An 8,048-nucleotide genomic window follows, 5' to 3' on the forward strand; every position below is an offset into this window, starting at 1 on the left:
TCTGAAAAACTATATCTATTTTATGAATGTCTTGCTGATAACCAAAACAGAATAAGGTCTATGTGTTGCTCTCCATTTAGCAAATAACATCTCTATCATAATTGAGTACTGAATAAGAAACTCCAGAAAAAGAGATATAATTTATTTTTATTTATTTATTCTTTTTTTTTTTGTCTTTTGTCTTTTTCCGTGTCCGGCAATGGATCGCAACCCTCAGTGTTGCCCCCGCACCGGACCAGGGACCGGCAACGGGATCGCAACCCTCGGCGCCGCCCCCGCGCCTCGCTCAGCCAGTGAGCGGGAACCGGTCTGTACGTGGGATCCGAACCCTCGGGCGGGAGCGCCGCCGCGCTTCCCAAGCGGCGCACTCATCCAGTGCGCCACCGGGCCGGCCAAAAGAGATATAATTTTAAAAGGGGAAAATATTATCAAGAATCAAAGGATATGAATTTCCAGACTGGAAGAGTCCGTCCCAAATGCCCAGCATAATGAATGGAAAGAGACCCATGCCAAGACATGTGATCATGGAACTTCAGGACAGTGGTTCCAAAACCTTCCAGAGTGAAGTAAACAGGTCACAAAGGAAGATACTGATTTTATCAACAGCAGTACAGGTTGAGATGATGTAGCAATGCCTTCAAAATTCTGAGGGAAAGTGGATTTTAATCAAGAATTCCACATTTAGTCAGATTATCAATTAAGTATGATGACAGAATCAATATATTTTCAGACATGCAAGTCCTCAAAAATATATCTCCCATGAGTCTTTTCTCAGAAATTACTGGAGGATAAGCTCCACCAAAAATAGACAGGAAATCAAAAATGAAGACAAAGGACTCAGCACCAAGGGTCCAGTGTAGCAAAGACAAAGAGAATTCTCACAATCCACTGACTTCCTAGAAAATGGAAGAGCTTAGCCTCCTGACACTCCCTCCTACCCCCCCCATTTATTCTGTCAAGTTAATCATAAAACAACATCAAAAAACAAATCCGTAATCAGTATTTGATATTCTGTATATTATTCTCAGTTGAGCCAGTTGTATACCATGATTAATTTTCATTATTATACAATTAAAGTTTTCCCCAGAATTGAGTCAAACAGAGGATGTAATAATCAATTCCATTTCCCCTCTTGGAGATAGCCTTCTGAGAGCCCTTCATCTTCCTGCTCCCATATGGATTGAGGGTTCTCTAGGCCTCCACATGGCTAATAGACCAAGACTTGCTTTCGTCATCATCTTGGGAATTACTTGTCCTCTCTCCTGCCTTGGGTTCCCTATTTCCCTGCATCAATGTCATCTTTTTCTGGGTTTACTCTTTGAGTGGTAGTGGGTTGAAGGTGAATGGAAATTAAGGAGGTACAGACTGAGTACAAATTATTCTCCTGCAACATCTGCTTAGGAAAGGAAGAAGTATTATAAGAACGTATTTAGAAATATGGAGACAGAGACCAGAAGCAATCCAGCTAAAAAAGTTAACAGTAGTTACCACGGGAGACGTAGAGAGTAAAACTTGTTTTTCATTATAAGGCTTGTGGTGCCAATGAACCTTGCATGAGAGTAGCCACTCACAAGGCACAAAACAGTTGCTGGAAGAACAGGGGGAATGGACAATTCTCCAGGCAGAGGGACAGCCATGAGCAGAAGTAATTGCCAATGCTTCTCCCTGCTGGGACCTAGGTGCAGGAGTGCCGGGACAGGAATAGCACAGGGTAGTGGGAATCCCCACCTTATGAGCCCAGAGAGTCTAGACTTGACCACGGAGAACAACTAAAAAGATTTCTATATGTGGAGTAGCTTGAGCAGCCATTGCATTATTCTGGCAGATTAGAAGAGTGCAGGAGTAGAGCAGGGAGAAAGGATGGAGCCCAAGGGCCTGCTCTAGGCAAGAGAGGAAGAGGGTCTGAAATAAAGGAACTCCACTGGATTAATATGACAGATGGAAAAGAAATAGAACCAACAGATCTCAATTAGATTGGATTGGGATATAAAGGAAAGAGAGCAATCTAGGATGATTCCTAGGTTTCTGACTTAGGTAACTGAATAGATGATGCTTTTCTCCAAATTAGAGAATTTAGCAGGACAAAGCTTGAAAGGGGAAAAGTGAGTTAAGTTTGGGACATGTGTTTGAAGGGGACAATCAGGCGATGATGTATAATAGTCGGCTGGATATAGATCCGAAGTTTTGTAACGAAGACTGGCTGAGATTGTTAGTCACAGAAGAAACTAAAGGCCAAGAGAATAGATAAAATCACCCAGGAACAGAGTGAAGGGTGAGTAATAAGGGAAACACCAGCAGGAACAGTGGTTGCAGTGCTCACGAAGGGAGGGGCTAACAGAGTCACACACCGAAAAATGACAGCAGCTGAATAGATTCCCCTAGATGTGGGTCCACTGATCATTAGCAGAGCCATTTAATGTCCAGATCCTGGTTTCTAATACCATTCTTAAACAGAAGGAACTAGGGGTCCTTGGAGAGATGGCTGATTGCAGGAGTGGGGCAGGAGATACACAATGAGCCTGGAGCATCTTGTGCAAGAAAGTAAGTGCTAAAAACAAACAAAAACCAAAAAACATCACACAATGATGGGGATATGTCAAAGGCCAAAGGGATACAGGTGCCAAGTGAAAAAGCTTCCAATAGCCAAAGGTGGAACAATGTGAGTAACAAAACATAGTACTGGATTATAAACCAAAGTGTAAAATAAATATCCATGAATGCATACTGACATAAATGAATGGTGAACAAATAAATGAATGGGGAAGTACAGGAAAATCTTCCATGCAAAATTCCAAATAATTTATGTAGATACTCCACCCTTCAGGAGGTAGAGCCTACCTGCTCTTAATGGAATAGAATAGGCTGTGCACAGCGACTTTCTTCCAAAGAGGAGAGTACAGAAAGGTGGGGGGGGGGGGGGGGGGAGAGTAACTTTACAGGGGAGAAGCCTGACAAGCACTGCCCCAGTCAGGTGATCACAGTCAGCATCCATAGTGGTGAGGCAGCCATCCTGACAGTGTGCACCCTTGACACAAGGTGATGACAAGGGCACTTCATCTCTGTGCTCTTCCCCCCCAAAACCCATCACCCCAGTCTAAACATTATCAGACAAATCCCAGAGAAGGGGCACTTTACAAAATATTTGACCAACACTCCTCAAAACTGTCAAGGTGATTAAAAACAAGGAAAGTCTGAGAAACTGTCAAAAGCAATAGGAGCCTAAGGAGACTTGACTGACTACATATAATGCAGTATCCCAGATGGGATCCTGGACAGAGAAAGGATATTAGGGAAAAACTGAAGAAATCTGAATAAAGTATGGATTTTAGTTAATAATCATGTGTCAATATTGGTTCACTAATTGTGAGAAATGTGCCACACTAATGTAAGATATTAACAATAGGGGGTCCTGGGAGGCGGGGTATAAGGGAACTCCCTGTATTACTGTCACAATAGTTCTGTAAATGAAACATTTTTATAAAATATTTAAAAAATTCAAAAAATACGGGAAAGGAATAACTAACAGGGATCAAATCAGATCTCACCCAAGGTTAGAAGGCTACAAGGCAGAGATGGGAGACAGACAGAGGCGCCGACCACTCTGACAGCCTCACCTTGCCAGCGGTAATCCCCATGCATCCCGCAAGACCTAGCACCGGTCACCTTTTCTTCACTGCTGACTCAGACTATACTTCTATGGAGCTGCTCAGTCATCCACGGTCTCTCAGTACTTTACACCCTCATCCAGCAGATTTACTGAGAATTTATCTGTGCTAGATGCTGGGACTAGAGATAAAAACAGTCCCTAACCCCAAAGTCTCAGTCTAGTGACATATCACACTTAGGGCCTTTTACCTGGCATTGCTTTGCTTTTGTCTGTCTCTGAAATAGACTATGAATACTCTGAAAGCAACGATTACCACCTTATTCATTTTTCAGTGCTAAAAACAATATCTATACTTAGTGTAGAGCTCTTAATCCTGTTCGTGAGGCCAACTGTCGAGCTACTCAACTACACCAGCTGTCAGGCTCTTTTACCTGCCAGTAATCCTGTACCAACTGGGCCAATTGTAGAGCTCCCAGACCCCTCAAGCTCCTTCACAGACTGGGTCACAAACCCCTCACACGCCAGGCTGGGTCCCCAGACCCCTTACATGCAGGTCTATGAGCTAGGTAACTGGCAAACAGGTCCTTGGAAGCCATAGGTTGGAAAGCATGGCTGCTCAGTGCAGCATCCGCCCAAGGCAGTCGCCAGCCAAGGTGGTGGTGCTGCGCAGGACACAACCCATTCACAGCAAATGCTCAGCAAGATTCTGAACATCTGAGAGGCCCTGACCATTTACCTATATTTTCGCAACACGTAGCAATCGGTAAGGAAATGCTTGTTGAAACAAAATGAACTGAACTCTCTTTCAGTTTAGATTGGCACACAGGACCTCTTGCCTGGCATTGCTTTGCTTTTGTCTCTGAAATAGACTACAGATGCTCTGAAAGCAATGATTGCCACCTTATTCATTTTTCAGTGCTAAAAACAGTACCTACACATAGCAATCGGTGAAGAAATACTTGTTGAAACAAAATGAACTGAACTCTTTCAGTTTAAGTGGGGACTAATTATAAGAAAAGCAAACTATAAGAAGATAAGTCTAAAATTTCATACTAATAGGTAATTTTTAATTATCTCAAAAAAAATTTCCCTCAGCTTTTGAATATATTACATATCTTCTGGGCAGCACACCAATGGTTATCAACAAGGGATGAATTTGGCTTCCAGCAAGAGAAACTGCCTCCAAGTGGCTCACAGTGTTTCTGCCCAGGGCTGCTGCAGTATCTCGCTGGCATGACCAGACCTGTCCTCGCAGCCATCCCTGGCTTGCTGGCTCATCACCTGAAGCTCACAAAGCAGCTGCCATGGCTCTAGTATTACACCCAGGCTGAAGGCAGGGTGGTACCAGCTGCAGGTGCTCCTTTTAATCAGGAAAATTAAAAAGTATTTCTAGAGCTACCTATACATCGCCACTTGCAGCTTCACTGGCCAGAAATGTCACATGGCTGCCTCTAGCTTTAGGTAAGAATTTAACTCTTCCAGCGTTTAAAACAGAGGCATAAGATAGGGAGGAATAGGAGTTGGGATATGTAGGGTCTGCTGCCATCCAACTCTTCGTCTCCCTGCAAAATATTGATTGTTCTTCCTATACATAAGCTTTAAAAGCACTCACCCCAACCTAAGGAAGACAACTCAAGTCTCTTCCAGTTATTGATTTCAGTTCAACATTTCTAGATGAACTGTCGTTTTCTCATTAGGTGCAAATGTGGCCCTATGTGGTCTAGTACCTACAGCTAAGAAGACAAGGCTACCTGCACATTCCATTCTCAAGTAAACACAAAGATCTTACCTGGGTGGTCTTTAAACTGGGAATGTTTGTCTTGTAGCAGCTGGTCTCTGGTGTTCTACCCAGTCCCTTTTCCCTTACCTTAATGGTTGCTGTACTGAAACAATTCAAAATCACTTGAAGTAGAAAAGCAACACCTTTAATTCCATTTTTGCAAGACTACAATCTCCAATCTAAACTCCTGCTAAGGCAGCTACTGGGCCCTTTAATCTAGTTTTAATTACGGTAGGTTTTCTCAAACCAGTAGGACTCTAACTCTTGGGGCTCTCATTCAACTTCACTTGCAAGTTGCAAGCACAGAAAGCTTTTCTCAACCAGGCTGTATTTTCTTCTTCACTCAGCTTTCAAACCAGCTTCATCACTCTTTGGCAGGACTCCACAGCTTGCGTTAAGTGTGTTACTGCTTTTCACATATGCTGTGGTCTCAATGTTGGTCCCTCCAAAATTGAGGCTGAAATCCTAACTCCCTAGGTGATGATATTAGGAGGCAGGGCCTCTGGGGAGGTGATTAGGTCATGAAGGTGGAGCCCTCATGAATAGGATTAGTGCCCTTGTAAAAGAGGCCACAGAGAGCTGCCTCAGCCTTTTTGCCATGTAAGGATGCAGGAAGAGGGCCAACTGTAAACCAGAAAGTGGGCCCCCATCGGGCACTAAATCTGCCAGTGCCTTGATTTTGGACTTCCAACCTCCAGAACAGTGACAAATAAATATTTGCTGTTTATAAGCTAACCCATTTAAAGTATTTTGTTACAGCAGCCCAAATAGACTAAGACAACTTGTGATTTATTTAATCCTAACCGTCCTAAGTAGGTATACTGATCACCTCCACTTTCAGATGAGGCAACCAGCCACACAAGAGCAAACAGGAGAACCAGAGTTTGAAACCAGCACTATGGCTCAGCACTATGGTTGGTTCCCTAAGAAGTGACCAACACAGGCACCATTCTCCAGTTTCCCCATCATTTCCCTTAACACCAGTCTCGTCTATATTCCAAAGTATGATAATGGTTTGGCTAAATATTTCAACACCAAATAACTAGGTTCAATACTTTTTCAGCCTAGGGAAGATGGATCCTTGCTGATCCTGTCCTACCACCTCCACTTTTTATAATTTGTCATTTGCAATTCTAGATATCAACCTGTTTATAAGTCAGGGTTCTTAGCTGCAAATGAAAGAACTCACTCTAGCTTGTTTAAGCAGAAAAGGAATTTACCAAAAAAAAAAAAAAAAAAAAAAAAAAAAAGCAAAAAACATAGCTAGCAAACACAATCTACAGACAGGCCAGGGTCAAGCTTGGAGGTTTGTAAAGCAAGAAAACTCCCAAATCACTGCACAAAGACTGCCCTGCCAGTCACCACACACACCACTACAGATGATATGTCTCTGCTGCTGCTGCCCCCAAGACTAAGCACCATGCGAGCAGACTCTTCCCAGTGTGAGCAGTTTCTTCACATAGCACTCTCCCAGCCTGAAGTCCTGGGCTGGCTCTCTGATCAGAAGATCCCGTCTGACCTGCAAGACAGGCTGGCAAAGAAAGCTCTAGTCTCTGTCTTAGGGAGGGGGATGAGAGCAGGAAATTCCCTAAACACAAAAAGGGTTTTCAAAGGATTACAGATGGGTCACCAAGAATGACAAATGTCTGTTACACTGAACCTTGTGATTTATACTGTAGCTTAAGTAACTCAATTTATATTAAGGCTTTTATATTGAAGTTATTTGAATTTCAGTTAATCAAAGTAGTATGAGTCACTTGCATTTCTCCAGTTGTTGATCATGAGAAAGTCAGGAAAAGCCACCTAAATGCAAACAAACAGTTGTTACTATAAAGCATAACAATAAATGCAAGCATTAAAGGCAGTTTGGAGCTTATGTATCAAGCACATTAGTTTATACCACATAAACTCACCATCATAATATTCAGCATAGCACATTTGGGTACTGTAAGCTCAAACATATTCAGTCATATTTGTAACCCTAACTCCACAGGTAAAACTGTCCTTTCAGGGCTGCTTTTGATTCTTGTCCCGTAAAATGTTCAATTATGTAATTCTTTTATCTTTTTTAATTGTAACATAGTTGGTTGTACATATCTGTGGGGTCACCTTATAATTCTTTAACCCAAACTTATTTTATAGAACATGTGCACTTTTACCACAGAACTCCAGTCTTAATTCAATTTTATTCAGTAAAATAATACCACAAAAGGTAAAATGTTATTCTTTTATTTATGTTAAATAAAAACATGAGAAAATCCTTTTTTAAAAAGGGTCAGAATATTCCTTATGTCTCCAAACCAAGTCCACGGATGCAAAGAAATATTGAGTTCTTTTCCACCAAGGATCACGATACACTTTCATGTTGTAATAACCAAAAGACAACACAGGCTCATGTCCTTTAGTTGCCATTTCAGAAAGTCACATGCAGTATTTGGGAAAGCAAGGAACAGAACACAGGCACGAGTATTTGTTCCTGTCCTGGCCATGAACCTTAGTATCGAACACTTCTTTTTTTTGTGGTCCTGCTAAATTTTTAAGCCACATATACCACTGCACTTCAATGGTACAATTTTTCACAATTCTAGAATTATATTAATTGGCAGTACTATTTAAGTAGCTGATGTGGCTGAATTTTATAAATTTTAAAATTACATACAA

Source organism: Galeopterus variegatus, unplaced genomic scaffold, assembly GCF_000696425.1.
Source record: "Galeopterus variegatus unplaced genomic scaffold, G_variegatus-3.0.2 Scaffold6625, whole genome shotgun sequence".
In the NCBI taxonomy this organism is placed as follows: domain Eukaryota; kingdom Metazoa; phylum Chordata; class Mammalia; order Dermoptera; family Cynocephalidae; genus Galeopterus; species Galeopterus variegatus.